Source organism: Mobula hypostoma, chromosome 9 (genome assembly GCF_963921235.1).
Source record: "Mobula hypostoma chromosome 9, sMobHyp1.1, whole genome shotgun sequence".
Lineage (NCBI taxonomy): Eukaryota > Metazoa > Chordata > Chondrichthyes > Myliobatiformes > Myliobatidae > Mobula > Mobula hypostoma.
Window position 1 is genome coordinate 130,523,189 of NC_086105.1, and position 16,809 is coordinate 130,539,997.

General features: G+C 43.1%; 1 long non-coding RNA gene across 1 annotated transcript in view; it reads right to left on the reverse strand.

Annotated features, from left to right (window-relative positions):
• LOC134351388 (uncharacterized) overlaps nt 1-16,809 on the reverse strand; it is a 52,824-nt gene that overhangs the window by 20,168 nt on the left and 15,847 nt on the right. The window lies entirely within an intron of this gene.

Below are 16,809 nucleotides of genomic sequence, written 5' to 3' on the forward strand. Positions count from 1 at the left end.
GTACAAACTGTATGGGCTGAACAGCCTTCCTTGACTGTGTTCTGTGATTATATGTGCATGTAGGGAAGTGACAAGCTACTGAGGCCATAGCTGTTAGATTACAGAATTATAGAATGAAACAGCACAGAAGGGGGCAAATTGCCCTATCATGTCTGTGCTAGCTCTTCAGTAGAACACAATTAATCCCCTATTTTCTCCCAGTTGTCTCGTAATTATTTGCTCATCAATATTTTAAATATTTTCATTTGAAAGCTTTCACATTTCTCCTCATGCAGTGCAGAACAGATCACAGCTTGCTGATTAGAGAAGTTTTTCTCTTGGTGCTGCTCTGTGTTCTATTGTCAGTCATCCTTTCGTTTAAGTGCTCTATGTCTGTCATTACATAGTCATAGAGTAATAGAACACTACAGTACAGAAACAGGCCATTTGGCCCATCTAGTCCATGCCGAACTATTCAAGTTCCTTCCTTACTCCCGCATTCTTCAGCACCTTCGCCCACATGGCAATGTGGCTGATAAAAGGAGAAGCCGTGAGTATCAAATAACACACGTGATTAACAACTTAATATTTACGACATTCAAAGATCAACTTTATTTGCCATACACATTTACATGTGTTAGAAATTGGCTGTGGTGTGTTGGCATGACAGTCACCAAAAAACAACATTCAAAAGTTATAAAGAGTAAAGAATTATGTAAACATAAAGTTAGGAGTGCAGATATAGAATAAAATGTGCATCAATACACAAATACCAACATGTATTTACAAATCAAAGAGCATTATGAAACTGGTTTATAGTGTTTCCAGTGGAGTGACTGAGGTAGATAGAGGGGGTGGGGAGGAGCCAGCTAGATCATTTGATCAAATTAACTGCCCAGTCAACTATTCTTTGGTTGATCTGATTAACAGCCGGAGCATCACTGAGGGAGATCCTGCATTTATGAAGCAAATGGTCGGAAATTTGTTCAGAGGGTTCAGGTCGTCAGGACATCACAAAGCAACTCACATTCAGCAAAGTGCTAATAAAGTGTCAATACTTTCGTAAAGTAAGAAATATGAGACCCAATTTCCATACATCAAGTTGTCACAAAAAGCAATTGGTCATGACCTTGGCAAGTTGATTAATGGACAAATAACAGATCGAGCTGTACTATTTACAGTCACCTGAAGCATAGAGAGGGTCTCGGTTCAAAGTCTTATCCTCGAAGATTAGCAATCCCCAGCACTGAGCTGCGGTGTCAATTTAATTGAACACCCCCTTCCCCTCATCTTCTAACTCAGAGGTACACCGGCTACTATCTGAGCCGCAATGTGATAATCACATTTTCTAAAAGTTCAAAGTAAATTTATTATCAAAGTACATATATGTTGTCATATACTACCCTGGCAGTCACAGTATATAGAACAAAGCACAACGGAATCAATGAAAAACTGCTCACGACGAAGACAGACAAACAACCTCTCAGCAAATACATAAAGAAATAATAATAATAAATAAATAACCAATAAATATTGAGAATCTGAGACGTAGAGTTCTTAAAAGTCCTTAAATTCATTAAGACAATGAAATATTTGATGGCTTATAAATGAAGGGATCAGGGATAATCTTTTAGAAAGCACAGGAAGACTCAGGAAAGGTTTACAGGAAAGATCTGAAATATCGCAATAGGCTTTGATATCTTTCTGATCATCAAGAACTTTATTGGTTATTAATGGGAAAATATCAAAGTTTATTATGAAGTAATGCAAGAATGATGAGAAAGAAGAAAAGGTATTAGTTCTAATCAAAGATGAGTAGTCACCACTCTATCTATAAAAAGCCCCAGGGCTCTGACGGTGCAGCGTGTGCTATGAAGCCACGTGTAACTTTCTGTTGCAAACAATGTCGCTTAAATAGTAACATGTGGTGATTCATATGTGACAGGGGATTTATCATGCGCTTACATCCATAAACGATTTTGGTTTCCACACCTGTGGCTTGTACTCCCTCAAAACTGGGTCGGCTTTCACTCAACGCAAATGCTTCAACCTGTGACATATGGTTAATCAGTCATCTGGTGTCTCTGGGGCATCAAAATAACTCCGTGTTGCAGCATGTCACATTAAGCGGCTGGTCACATACCGTAGAAATGCTGCTTCCTTCACTTAGCTGCATAAGGCATTACCAAGGTGGGACCTGAAGGAACCATTTTACACTGAACATAACTATCACTAATATGCAAAGGCCCACTTATCGTTAATATAAAAATGTGATATTATAGAAATATTTGTCACAAACATTTTACCTTTCTTATCAAACGATAGGTGTACGTTCAACCTTAGGTAAGCACATAAGAGAATATAACAGTCAGTATACTCTCAGTGGCCAATTTATTAGGTACATCTGTACACCTGCTCTTTAATGTAAATATATAATCACCCCGGGGTATATGGGGTGTCAGGGAGGGGTAGCACCTCTGGTGGGGGAACATGTCACGTCCTTTTCAAGGTGGTTTGTCCACCTTTAGTCTCCAGCTGGCACTCAGCTCTCACCTGTGGCTCCCTGTAGCTGTTTGCATGCGACAGCGGCCACACCCCGGGCAACGGCTTCGACAAGCCGGCTAAACCAGGTGAGGGTAGCCGACGGGTCTCAAACCCTTGGTGAGATAGGGAGTTGTCTATCCCAGCATGTGAAGCCAGATTCCGGCGGACTGAGCGGATGAGACCAATGGAAGGTCCAACGGTCAAAAAGGTGGGCTCTGCAAGCATCATGGAACATGTAGAGCAGGACAAGACACAGAAGGTGACCTGATCATCCACTGCGCCTAGTCTCATCTCCAGCCGTCTTGACTCTTGTCTTGCCTCTAGATCCAGATGGGAAATGAGAAGAGAGAGTGAGGCTGACACTACGCAATTCTCCCTCACTTAAATCCAAATCATGTGCTAGTCTCGACCATCTGGTGTCGAGGTCCTCATCGACGTCAACAATGGACGAACAACATAATCAGCCAATCATGTGGCAGCAACTCAATAAATAAAACCATGCAAACATGGTCAAGTGGTTAAATTGCTGTTCAGACCAAACATCAGACAGTCTCTAAAAAACATTCAGTGAGCTTCAATTCTGTGGGCAAAAATGCCTTCTTAATGAGAGAGGTCAGAGGAGAATGGCCAGACTGGTTCAAGCTGTCAGTAACTCAAATAACCACACATTCCAACAGTGGAGTGCAGAAGAGCATCTCTAAACACTCAACACCTCAGACCTTAAGTGGATGGGCTACAGCAGCAGAAGACCATGAACATACACTCAGTGGCCAATCTATTTAAAATCTAATAAAGTGCCCTCTGGGTATGTATTTAGCTCTATTTTCCTTTGCATTGATTCCAATGGAAAGGGAATTGCAATGAGATGTACAACAGATCCGATATCTGCTACCAGGTACCTGTCCTGCTGTTCATTCTCACTTCCTAATGCATGCTGAAACCGGACAATGGACCATGACAGCAACATTGTGATTAACTGTGATGACAGCGACACACCCAGAGACCAATATTCACCTCACTACTGCCCTCTCATGTTTGGAAAAGAGGTGGATGTGGGATAAAAATGACTGAGGATAAATTTTGACTTAGTGCTGGAGGTCTACCTGCTCTGAGTTTTGGGAGGACTTCAACCTGAGTGACCAGATTTTCATGGGTTTAGTCATTAGCCATTAAGAGCAGCAAAGCCCAAGGTCTTGAAGTTGCTTGGAAGCCAAGTCATTTATTTCCCTAGCTGATGTCTGGCTAGTAACCTGAACTTCCGGACAACAACAGGCAAAACATAAGAAGGCTTCTTCAGCTTTTTATGGCATTACCAAAATCACCAGTGAGGCTTCTGGCACATGTGGCCTCCAAAATCATTGGCAGAAGTTACTGTACCTCCCTGCAGTCGGGTCTCTGGACTTGCACGAGATGCATACTCCTCTGTTCAGCTGAGAGCTGAATGTTGTGACTTGGAAGAGCATGCAAACTCCACATAGGCAGCACTGGAGGTTAGGATCGAACCAAACACCACTACAGTGGGAAGTTAACTCTTCTTTCTTTTTACCTCAGCACCTTACTCTGCTCTGCTCTGTCCCATATGTGCTCTGCTAAATAACAATACTGGCACATCTACATCTGTTTGCTGAAGAATGAAAAAAACAGAAAGCTACTTGTTTTACATTGACAGCTCTTTATATGGTACTTCTTCCAGTTTTAGAGGTAAGAATGTGGTCACAACTTCCAATTTCCACTTGGTACTGTATGTGAAGCATTCTCTTTGTTGCTTCCTCCGGGAGGGTGCTGTTTCTTTCTCTCACTCACTCACTCACACTCACATACATACACACACACACACACACACACACACATGAACAAGTACAATTTTTCTAAAGATATTTGATCATCTACCTACCACCCTCATCGTGTCAGCAGCTCAGTTTTCATTCCTGTCAGTCATATGAGTCCCAGGTGGAGACTCAGGGATGCCGTCACACTCAGATGTAGAAGGACTCTTCATTGCCGTTTCCATAACAGTTTTGTTTTACCAGTCAGGGTTGTTAACCCCGAGATGAACCTCTGAAATTGGAGGACCGGTGGACCACTCTTAGTTCAGCCTCTATCCTTTGACCTGTTTGGCATGGGTGACCCTACCAAGAGCCAAAGCACAAAGCCCTGACTCAAGCCAACATAGCTCTCCGGGTCATTGAGGCACACAAGCCTCTAAACCCCATGACAAGGTTGTGGACCTCTTCTACAGTTTACCTTATTAAAATTGTGTGCTCTCTTTTCCATAAAATTGAGTTTTCATTCCTTCCAGTAGAATAAAATACTTAAGCACAAAGTGACATGAAATGTGTACAACGCAGCTACCCAAATACTAACTGAAGTGTAAAACTGAGGAGTAAAAAGTCTTTCTCTAAGATATACCATGGAGATATTTCAAAGAAGAACAGAAGAGCTTTCCAGCTTCCTGTCAATGTTTATTCCTCAGCCATTATCACTAAATATGTATGTCAATTAGATGTGAAATACATAGGATGTATTTGTTGCTGAAGGGTACTGTATTAATGCAGGTTCTCCCATTTACCCAATAGTGGACCGACTACACCAGATACTTCCTCAGTTTAGAGAAATACTACAGCACAGAGTTCAAGAACTTCTCATGATGGGTATCTGTGGCATATCCATTTGGAAATTTCAGATACCCATTCTCTACCTATTCTCCCCACCTCCTCTCTTGCCACCATTCAGGGCCCCAAACAGTTCTTCCAAGTGAGGCAACACTTCACTTGTGAGTCTGTTGGGGTCATCTATTGCATCCGGTGCGGCCTCCTCTACATCGGTGAAACCCGACGCAGATTGGGGGACTGCTTCATTGAGCACCTCCACTCCGTCCGCCAAAACAGACAGGTTCTCCAAGTAGCCACCCACTTCAACTCTGCTTCCCACTCCCAATCAGATATGTCCATACATGGCCTCCTCTACTGCCATGATGAGGCTAAACTCAGGTTGGAGGAGCAACACCTCATATACTGTTTAGGTAGTCTCCAGCACCTTGGTATGAACATAGAATTCTCCAACTTCCAGTAATTCCCTCCCCCTCCCTTGCCCCATCCCAGTTTCACTCTGCCTCTCCCCCAGCTGCCTATCATCTTCCTCATGGTTCCGCCTCCTTCTACTACCCATTGTGTTTTCCCCTATTCTTTCTTCACCTTTCCTGCCTATCCCCTCCCTGCTTTCCCTCCCCCACCCCTTTATCTTTCCCCTGACTGGTTTTTCACCTGGAACATACCAGCCTTCTCCTTCCCACCCTCCCCCCATCTTCTTTATAGGGCCTCTGCCCCTTCCCTCTTCAGTCCTGACGAAGGGTTCCGGCCTGAAACGTTGACTCATCATTTCCACAGATGCTGCCCAGCCTGCTGAGTTCCTCCAGCGTGTTGTCAGTGTCTCAGCATCTGCAGAGTATTTTGTGTTTACTCTCCATGTATGTTGCTTCACCTGATGAGTATTTCAAGCATATTGTATTTTTATTACAGATTTCCAGCAACAGCAGTATTTTGGATTCATACATTTTTATTTTATGAACTTAATCTTCAGTTTTAGCTCCTTGAGAACTGTCCCTGCCCACATATTCCCTTTATCCCCGCTTTACTTCTGTCCTCTGAAACCTAATGGTTGCAGTTTTGAAGCGACAACAGATATTTAAGTGAGCGGAATCTTCTAATTACAGCTGTCAGCATTGCAGAAGATCTGCAGGCAAAGGTTCACAGCCAAGAGGTGAACATTCTTCCTTCCCCACATACTAATGGCTTTAGGAGGTGGCCTGATTTTTCAACTTGGCCACCTTTAGAAATATTTCAGAACTCAGAAACTCATTTAAAAAACTCACTTGATTGAAAGTTAAGCACTAATCTTACAGCTGAGCAGTTTTTTTTGTGGGGGGGCGGGAGGTGTCAGAGGCTGATTTGCCTTCAGCATCATTCGTTTCTGCACTTAGATAGCTCCAAAGTACACACGGATACCTCAAGCTGTAGAAAGAGACAAAGAATGAATCACATTCAGGAGATGCACACGCCGGTGGAAAGCAAGTTCATCTTCCCTTCCCAAACGTGCTACTAATCTAACCCCTTCTTTGAGGAAAATCATCCTTTGTCCCCCTAGCCTGGCATTTGTAATGTTATAAAAGACCAGGTATAGCAGCGGAAACAACTCTCAGGAATCCAAGGTACAATTCAGTGGGTAATGCTTTGGCCACCTGGCGGATACTTGCAATAATTTACCCTGCGAGGGATGCCAGAAAGAACTCTGTGTAGTTCACTCAACTGGATTTGTCTCCTTTGAAGAAGGTCACAATTCTGATGTGCCTGAGGCTACCTGGCACTTTCTCCTCCTTTTAGTAGAAGATGGGGTAGTTTCCGGAGCTTCCCTCAAAAGTTTTACAACTTACAAGGAAGGCTGCCTGCTGCTGAGGCCTTGTTGTTTCTCAGTAGGAACTTGGCCTTTTCAACACCTGGTCAGCTTGGAATGGGTGCAAGACAGGAACAGGTAGTGTGAAATGGAGTCAAGGATGCTGAGAATGAGTTTTGGTAGAGTTCTTTTTAGTTCTCCTTCTAGCAGGCATTGGCTGCTAGCCATCCTCGATAACTGTCCTTCTTGTTGTTCTTGGCCTAGTCTACACAATGACAGCAAGCTGTGACGAGCAGGTCCATCACACACTTAGTCCATTACAGGCCGAGGATAGGTGAGGCTGTGAAGTCCTTCAACATTTTTCTTGATATTTCTCAGCAACATATTTCATTTCATCTCCAACAAGACCTACAGACCAAATGGTAAATTGTCACCTCCACTCCAAAACCTAGTCACTCTATTCTTAATCATCAAACTTTAGTACAGAGCTAACACTTAATTGGAGTCTGAGCTCAGTTATCATGAGCTCATTCACTGAAGTGGATGAGACAATAGGTCTCTCTCTATACATCCATGAAACAAAGTTCTTACCAATCTTTGCCCACTAGCACAACACTACCCCTGGACAATAAAGATATATAGTTGGTCTCTAGAAAACGTGGGCCACTTTCCACTTCTCAAAAGCCACTTGTCACTGAAGGCAGACATTGAGAAAGAAGTTCTCCACCATCTCCAATGCGCCAGCCACAGATATATACTCCCTGAGAGAAAATTAGTTCAAAGACCAACACGTCAAATCTTGCCAAAGCTCATGGTCTACTGAGTAGTGATATCTGTCCTTCTGTGTGTTTCAGAGAGATAGATAACTATAGCAGACATCTCAAATGTATGACCGACGCTGTCTTGGCTAAATCTTAAATAACCTGGCAGGATAAATAACCCAATGTCATTGAAGTTAAATTCAGAGTGGATGTGGCAAAGTTGCTTCCCATGATGGGGGAGTCTAGTATGAGAGGGCATGACTTAAGGATTGAAGGGCGCCCATTCAGAACAGAAACGCAAACAAATTTTTTTAGCCAGAGGGTGGTAAATCTATGGAATTTGTTGCCACGGACAGCAGTGGAGGCCAAGTTATTGGGTGTATTTAAGGCAGAGATTGATAGGTATCTGAGTGGCCAGGGCATCAAAGGTTATGGTGAGAAGGCAGGGGAGTGGGACTAAATGGGAGAATGGATCAGCTCATGATAAAATAGCGGAGCAGACTCGATGGGCCGAATGGCCGACTTCTGCTCCTTTGTCTTATGGTCTAAGTCACATTTATTGTCATTTAACTATATACATGTATACCATCAAACAAAATGTTTCTCCAAACCAGGGTGTAAAGCACATAACACATAATAACTTATGAAAGTAAGGATGAAATCTACAGATGGATTACACATAAATAAACAAACTAAAGTGCATAAATTAAATATTGACAGGTACAGAACAGATTAACCGGTGACACTTTGAATGCGATGTGGCAGGGAGTTCAGGAGCCTAATGGCCTGAGGGAAGAAACTTCCATCCTGGCCGTTCTTGTCTTTATGCATCAGAGTCTCCTGTAGAAAGTCAAAGAAGACGTTGGATGGATTGGTGGGATCCTTAATAATTGGAATGCTCCTGATAAATGTCCTGATGGATGGTGGGGAGACTCCTATGATTCTCTCAGTCGTTCTCAGTCCTTTGTAGGGACTTCTGGTCCGATGCTCGACAGTTCCCATACCAGATGGAGATGCAACTTGTCAGGACACTCCCAATGGTGCTCCTATAAAATGCAGTTAAGATGTGGGGGTGAGGAGGTGGGGAGGAGGGCCTCAGTTTCTTAGGAAGTGGAGACACTACTCTGCCTTCTTCTTCAGGGAGCTGATATTAAGGGACCAGGCGAGGTTATCCGTGATGTCAACTCTGCTCCCCAACTAATACACCTGACACTGAGGCTCTAATTACATTCAGTGGGCTCTGAGTAGACAGCCGGCATCATTTGTATGCCTGATACCACATTAAATCGTGGCAAGAGATTACAAGGAGGGTTAAGGAAATGACTCAGGCATGTCCTTGACTTGAAAAAAATATAATTTTCTTACAGACACAAGAGAATCTCTGGCCCACAGCAATCCAAATGAAGAAGGAGTAACTGGGCTGGCACTGAGAACCTTGAGTAATTTTGTCCGGTGCACGTGGAAGACTGGAGAAAATGGAGGAAGGTTGCACTATACTACCTACACAACTGTCTCTCAGGCACTTCCTGTCACAGCTGTGCTTGTCTGACACTCTCGCATTTGCTTCAGAAACCACAGAGAAAAGGGAGTGGAAGCAAGTTGGTTTCAACTGTGAGGAACTGCTGAAGAGAAGAGGTATACAGAACACTATTAAACACCAAAAAAGATCAGCGTCTACAATAGAAATGTGCCCGTAATCTGAATACTGCGAGGCTCCAAAGAATTAGATAGGGATCCTCTGCTGTATCATGTCTTACAGCATTATCTGGTATTCCAAGCAATTAACATTGCTTGAAGGAGCATCTTCAATGATATATTATGTATTTAATTATAACTCTTTGATATACCATGCAATTAAGAACGTTTGATAGAACTTACCCTTCAGTGCAGTGCTCCGTTATATCATGCCCCACAGTACAAAATTTTAATACATTATTCAAGTCGCAGGTAATGTGCCCGAGGGTCATGTGACAGAAATTGCGATAGATTTGACATCTATAAATTAGAGCATTCATATTCATCAGTGATTTGAGTATTTATTCCCACTGGGCGCCAATTAATTTGTACCACAGGTATGGAGCAGGGCTTTATGCACGAGTCCAATTCCAGTCAAGAACACAGTGGGGCTTTGTTACTGTTTGCCTTAGAAAGAAGGGCTGACTTGCCATAGCTGTCAAATCTTCCACTTACAAGATTTAATAGTCAACTCTGAGGTGCTTGGAGGAATATTTCCTACACAAATAATAATAGAGTCGCACACTGCAAACAAATTGTTTTCAATATATTAGACTTACCAGAAAATAGATTTTACCTGTAGCTCAAGAATTATAGTTCTAAACTAATCAGAAGATAATGATTCTAGAAAGACCAGGTGATAAATATGATCATTTCTTGTGGGGAGGGGTAGGCGATTTGATGCTATTGTCACTGGTTTTTCTGCGTGGGAGGGGGCCTTTTCTATAGATGCTGCCTGGCTTACTGAGTTCCTCCAGCATTTTGTGTGTGTTGCTACGATTTGCATATTCATCTGCAGACTTTCTCTTGCTTATGATCATTGTTTTGTTTTCATTTTTGCAGCAGTTTCCTCATCTAGCCATTATTTTCAAAAGAGATATGTGTTAATAAGCATAAAATTGGTCTTAATTTACATCTGTAAAACAAAGGCTCAAAGGTTCATTTTATTGTCAAAGTATGGGTGTACAATACAACTCTGATATCTGCCTTCTCTAGATAGCCATGAAATACAGAAAGACCATAAAAGTTGTTGAAGGAAAAGACATCAACTTCTCCCACCGCACGAAAAGAAGAAAGAAACAAAACTCACAACCCCAAAGTCCCCCACCCCCTCTCCGCAGAATAAAACAGCAACAACAGCAACAAATCCCCAAACCAGCCCCCGCAGAAAAGAAACAGTGACGATAACAATCCCCGACCCCCTCACTTGCAAAAAAAGAACAGCGACAATAACATCAAAACCCCCTCCCTCTCCCCCTCACACACAAAAAAACAACAGATCACCCACCTGCCAATTGGCCACAAGAAAGAAAATGCCAAAAAACTGAAGGAAACCAATACGAAGTACAGTCCAATAATTGACTTAATTACTAAATAAATTGCCTCATTTTTCCCAATAAAGCACACTTTACATCTGTGGAAATGGCAACCTTTCTTCCCCAATGGAAACTCTGCCCTGATCTAGTAGGGGCCTCAGTGCAAATAAAGTACAAATATGAATGTACCCCAAATTCTTAAGCTCCACGACAGAGCCCAGTAGTTTATCTAATGCATTGTGCATTAGAAGTAGTCTCTAGTCATAAAGCCCCTTATGTTTGTTAAAAGTCTAGGTGATGTAGATCCTATTCTTTACAACATAACCCTGATACAAACTTAAATTTGTACCAAACTCTCTGTAAGAAGGATCAGTGTTGCTGAGGCATCTTTCACTCATTTCAACAGCCCCTCTTCTAATTGAAATTCCACTTCAATGCAAATCCCACAGGAACATCAATCACCTGCCTTACTGCTTGTGGAAGGCAAAAGATTTTGCGGAGCCTGAATATGAACCACTTGCCATATTCTAGCTGGCCTCTAATCTGCCACAAACAACAGAAATTCTGCAGATGCTGGAAATTCAAGCAACACACATCAAAGTTGCTGGTGAACGCAGCAGGCCAGGCAGCATCTCTAGGAAGAGGTACAGTGGACGTTTCAGGCCGAGACCCTTCGTCAGGACTAACTGAAGGAAGAGTGAGTAAGGGATATGAAAGTTGGAGGGGGAGGGGGAGTTCCAAAATGATAGGAGAAGACAGGAGGGGGAGGGATGGAGCCAAGAGCTGGACAGGTGATAGGCAAAAGGGATACGAGAGGATCATGGGACAGGAGGTCCGGGAAGGAGGACGGGGGCAGGGGGGAACCAGAGGATGGGCAAGGGGTATATTCAGAGGGACAGAAGGAGAAAAAGGAGAGAGAGAGAAAGAATGTGTGCATAAAAATAAGCAACAGATGGGGTACGAGGGGGAGGTGGGGCATTAGCAGAAGTTGGAGAAGTCGATGTTCATGCCATCAGGTTGGAGGCTACCCAGACGGAATATAAGGTGTTGTTCCTCCAACCTGAGTGTTTGCTGAACACCTACGCTCTGTCCGCCAGAGAAAGCAGGATCTCCCAGTGGCCACACATTTTAATTCCACATCCCATTCCCATTCTGACATGTCTATCCACGGCCTCCTCTACTGTAAAGATGAAGCCACACTCAGGTTGGAGGAACAACACCTTATATTCCGTCTGGGTAGCCTCCAACCTGATGGCATGAACATCGACTTCTCTAACCTCCGCTAATGCCCCACCTCCCCCTCGTACCCCATCTGTTGCTTATTTTTATACACACATTCTTTCTCTCACTCTCCTTTTTCTCCCTCTGTCCCTCTGAATATACCTCTTGCCCATCCTCTGGTTCCCCCCCCCCCCGCCCCGTCCTCCTTCCCGGACCTCCTGTCCCATGATCCTCTCGTATCCCTTTTGCCTATCACCTGTCCAGCTCTTGGCTCCATCCCTCCCCCTCCTGTCTTCTCCTATCATTTTGGAACTCCCCCTCCCCCTTCAACTTTCATATCCCTTACTCACTCTTCCTTCAGTTAGTCCTGACGAAGGGTCTCGGCCTGAAATGTCCACTGTACCTCTTCCTAGAGATGCTGCCTGGCCTGCTGCGTTCACCAGCAACTTTGATGTGTGTTGCTTGAATTTCCAGCATCTGCAGAATTTCTGTTGTTTGTGGCAGATTAGAGGCCAGCTAGAATATGGCAAGTGGTTCATATTCAGGCTCCGCAAAATCTTTTGCCTTCCACAAGCAGTAAGGCAGGTGATTGATGTTCCTGTGGGATTTGCATTGAAGTGGAATTTCAATTAGAAGAGGGGCTGTTGAAATGAGTGAAAGATGCCTCAGCAACACTGATCCTTCTTACAGAGAGTTTGGTACAAATTTAAGTTTGTATCAGGGTTATGTTGTAACCATCAGTTGAGGCTCTGGAATTTACTCCCTAAACTGTTTCACTACTTTATAGTTAATGGGATTAACCACCGAAAATCTACAGTGGCAGATTAGAGCAACACACATCAAAGTTGCTGAAGTTATGTTTTTGGGAGCAGAATGAAGGCAAATCAAAATATAAACAATAAGTATCCAGAAAGAAATCCTCATTCCATAAATAAACTTCTTGAACATCCACAGTGTAGAATCATTTTAATATAATTTGTTTCTCTGAGCAAATAAAATCATTGTACGAAATTCCATTCCACAATCATTATCACGACAAAGAGATCATTGCATGAGCAAGGCAAAGCTGAGCCATTCCAATAGATGTTACTAGCTTTCTAATGTTGCTCATCTTTGAATTAAACACTGTTAACACACTCGAAGATTCGTATTCTGTGATGTCCTTAATTACCAGCTTTCAGTCATTTTTGACAATTCGTATCTCTATCAATCATGTTGCAGCTGTAGAATTGTGACACAATGCCTCAGATTATCAGCATTACATGGCACACCGGGTATCCGCAGCATTCATAAAATCATCATAATTTAACTGCGCAGTGTTTCTTGCTGAAGACACAGCTGTGCCCCTGGCTTGACAGGACAGAGTAAAAGCTGTGGCTTAGCTAGAGAGTGTTTGCTCCTGAGTTAGAAGTCTGTGGGTTCAGGTCTCATGTTAGTAATTGATACAACTGATAAACAAAGATCTAGACTATGCACGAATGGTTGTACTGCAGAGCTGTTGTTTTTGTAAAGCAGACTACTGATGAAACAATCCATCCTGACTGTGAACATCTGTAGGAGCAAGTATAGGCCAGCTGGCCCTCTGAGCTTATTCTGCTGTTCCGCTGTTCTGTAAGATCATGTTCCATTCTTGGCCTCAACACCGTTTCTCACTCTCTGCTCATACCCTTTGACTCTCTTGTACTTTCCAGCTACTCTCCATCCATCCTAACATTAATTATTATGTTTTTAAACATCATGGCGTAATATTGCTTGTCTTTTTGAGCCCTTGATTTAGGTGTCTACTTTTTTGGTATGCTAAAGGTAGTTCCTACACTGTTGTTAGACAAGGTTGCAAGATTTAGATCCAAAGATGCTGAAGCTTGGAAAATAACATATATTGGACTTGAAACTTAGTCTCCACCATCTCCTCCACTTATCCTCAGCATCCCTACCTTTCTATCCCCATGCCAGGCTGTATTCACCACTCAATTCTGTACCACTCAAAATGACAAAGAGAACAGGTTAATCACTGCAACCTGGGACATGCATCCAGTGGTCAGATACCTACGTACTGAGCTCAGATGGAAAAGGACCAAACCTGCTCCATCCACACATCCACCTGCAGTCAGTCATTCCTTCCACTGCAGAAGCACTAGAAGGAGCTCTAAGTCTACTTGCAGAAGGCATTGATTTTAGAATAAGAAGCAGAGATTAAAACAATCTTACTGCCACACATGTTGCTCATTTCCAGGAGTTGAAATCATGTTTCCCTTACAAAAAGCCAAATGCAGCTAATACTGGGAATCTCTTTTTGGCAATACATAACACTTTGGGTCAATAGTGCTGAAGTGATAAATATATCAAGAGAATCAACAAGGCATGGAACATTAAATTATTATAGTTAGTGCTTACGTTTCCAGTTATTGGGCCAGATCACACTGCTGACCAGCTGAAGGGCCCTTGGAGAACTGTCCTGTATCCATCAGCTCATGCCAGACCTGTGCGTCTTCAGGGTGCAGCACAGTATTTGGAACAGGAGTTTCCAAAACTCACTTTGAATCAGGTTGTTGGCTTTAAGTCAGTCATTGTCATTACTACATTCACTTGAGTTTGTCATGAATCTTAACAAAGAAACATAGGAAAATAGGTGCAGGAGTAGGCCATTCGGCCCTTCGAGCCTGCACTGCCATTTATTATGATCATGGCTGATCATCCAACTCAGAACCCTGCACCAGCCTTCCCTCCATACCCCCTGATCCCCGTAGCCACAAGGGCCATATCTAATTCCCTCTTAAATATAGCCAATGAACTGGCCTGAACTGTTTCCTGTGGCAGAGAATTCCACAGATTCACCACTCTCTGTGTGAAGAAGTTTTTCCTCATCTCGGTCCTAAAAGGCTTCCCCCTTATCCTCAAACTGTGACCCCTCGTTCTGGACTTCCCCAACATCAGGAACAATCTTCCTGAATAATAATAAAGAAAGTTTAACTAACGTTTTTAGTTGTTTTTTTTCACTTCTCTGTATCATTATCATAATCATGATGTGCCATGCTGTACGAGGTGGGCAATTATGGTCTTCCATCTATCATGACCATGATTGTTCTTGGCAAACTTGTCTATAGAAGTACTTTGCCATTGCCTTCTTCTGAGCGGTGTCACCCCCATCATTATCAACACTCTTCAGAGACTGTCTGCCTGGCGTAACCAGGACTTCTGATATTCTCTGTATAAATGGGTTATTAATGATTTATTTATTTTTATCTTATTTTAAGTCTTAAAAAATTTTATACTTAACTAAACTGTTAGTAATGGTCATCACAGACATAAAAAGTGAACCAGGCATTTGACAGCAAAGGCTGGGACAGAGCCTCAGGATGAGCTACAGACCGTGAGGTCTGATATGCTCCTGGAACAGCTGAAGAACTGAGGCCTTGAGCTCGTTGGCAGCTCCCATGCAACAATGGAGCTAACATAGTGGTGGGTGGGATTGAATGAGCTCCAGCCCAAAGAATACTTACAATGGAATAAAGAAAACTGCATTGCTCTCTCCTCCAAACAATCATGAAGAATTACACAGCCAATGGTGACCAGACAATGAGAAGGAGCCCACTAGATTAGTTCAATCTACATGGGTGCTTTGGCTTAGACCAAAGTGCTCCTGGCCTAATTCAACTATGTTTCTCACTAAATTCTATTTTCTCTCCTGTTTATGTCTTCCTCTTTGGGAAGGTGTAGGGGTGGGAGGCGAAGGAGTTTGTACAGGAGCCTGTGCTACCTTGAGGAAAACTTGCCTGCTGCTTACAATGCTGTCACTGTCACACAAGGAAAGTGATGATAACTCCCACCCCCCGCCCCCCCAGTCATTTGACAAGTTTGTGCACAGTGGACTGATTTATTTCCTCTATATCATCAGTAGTGACTTGGGCTGATCTAACCGTGCAGAAAGGCAACGCTGTAGATGTCATCACAGCCACCTGTTCTCAATACACACCCTGCTCAAGGAGACAATGTAACTCTGTCATGAAATGCCATATGCAACATAATACAGCTACTATATAGACATCCACAGCAGAGTAAAGTTTAAATTGTCTCATTCAGGCCTAAAGATTGAGTCACTGGGAGGATTTGTTACTCTTGTGGGATAACGTCTTTCCTGGCAAGTGGGGTCACTCTGCTTGGAAGGAGAAACCTGTGGCTTTGGAACAATCCCATTTCCGGAGACTCCACCATGTGGTTGTAAGAGTTGACTCTAGGATTGCAGGAAGTGGTTCTGACACCTTTCTTCTCCAACAATTGACCCTGCACTCCTCAACTGATCGGTGTGCCATCTCCAGATGACATCAGACACAATCTCCACTGTTTAGAGTGGACCTGTTCTTTCCAAGTACAGTACCGATTTTGCAGTCCCTCACAAGGACTGCTTGTTCAGGGGTAAAACATTGAACCTCCTTGTTGAGGGACCCTCCGTTTGCCTCAGCTGTTTGTCCTGCATTATCCTTCTGAGATTGGGTTTGAGGAGACCCAATCGTGAGCGCAAGGGACGACCCAGAAACAGAATAGCTGCTGAGTTGTTGGTTGTGGAGTGTGCTACACTGTGATATGCAAGGAGGAAATTGGAGATCTTCTGATCCGGTGTTAGTGTAGTGTGTTCTGCTGACATTACTTACTGTACATCCTTTCAACTCTGGACAAACCTTTCTGCCAAGCCATTTGTATCAAGGTGCTACAGTGCCTCTGTAATATGTCTTATCCATTAATTTTCAGGAATGACTGAAACTGCTCCACAACAAACTGTGGTCCATTTTCACTTAGCGTTCTGGAACACCAGTCCTTGAGATAAGTTTCTCAACACATCAACTGTTTGTGAGGCTGTAGTGGAAGCA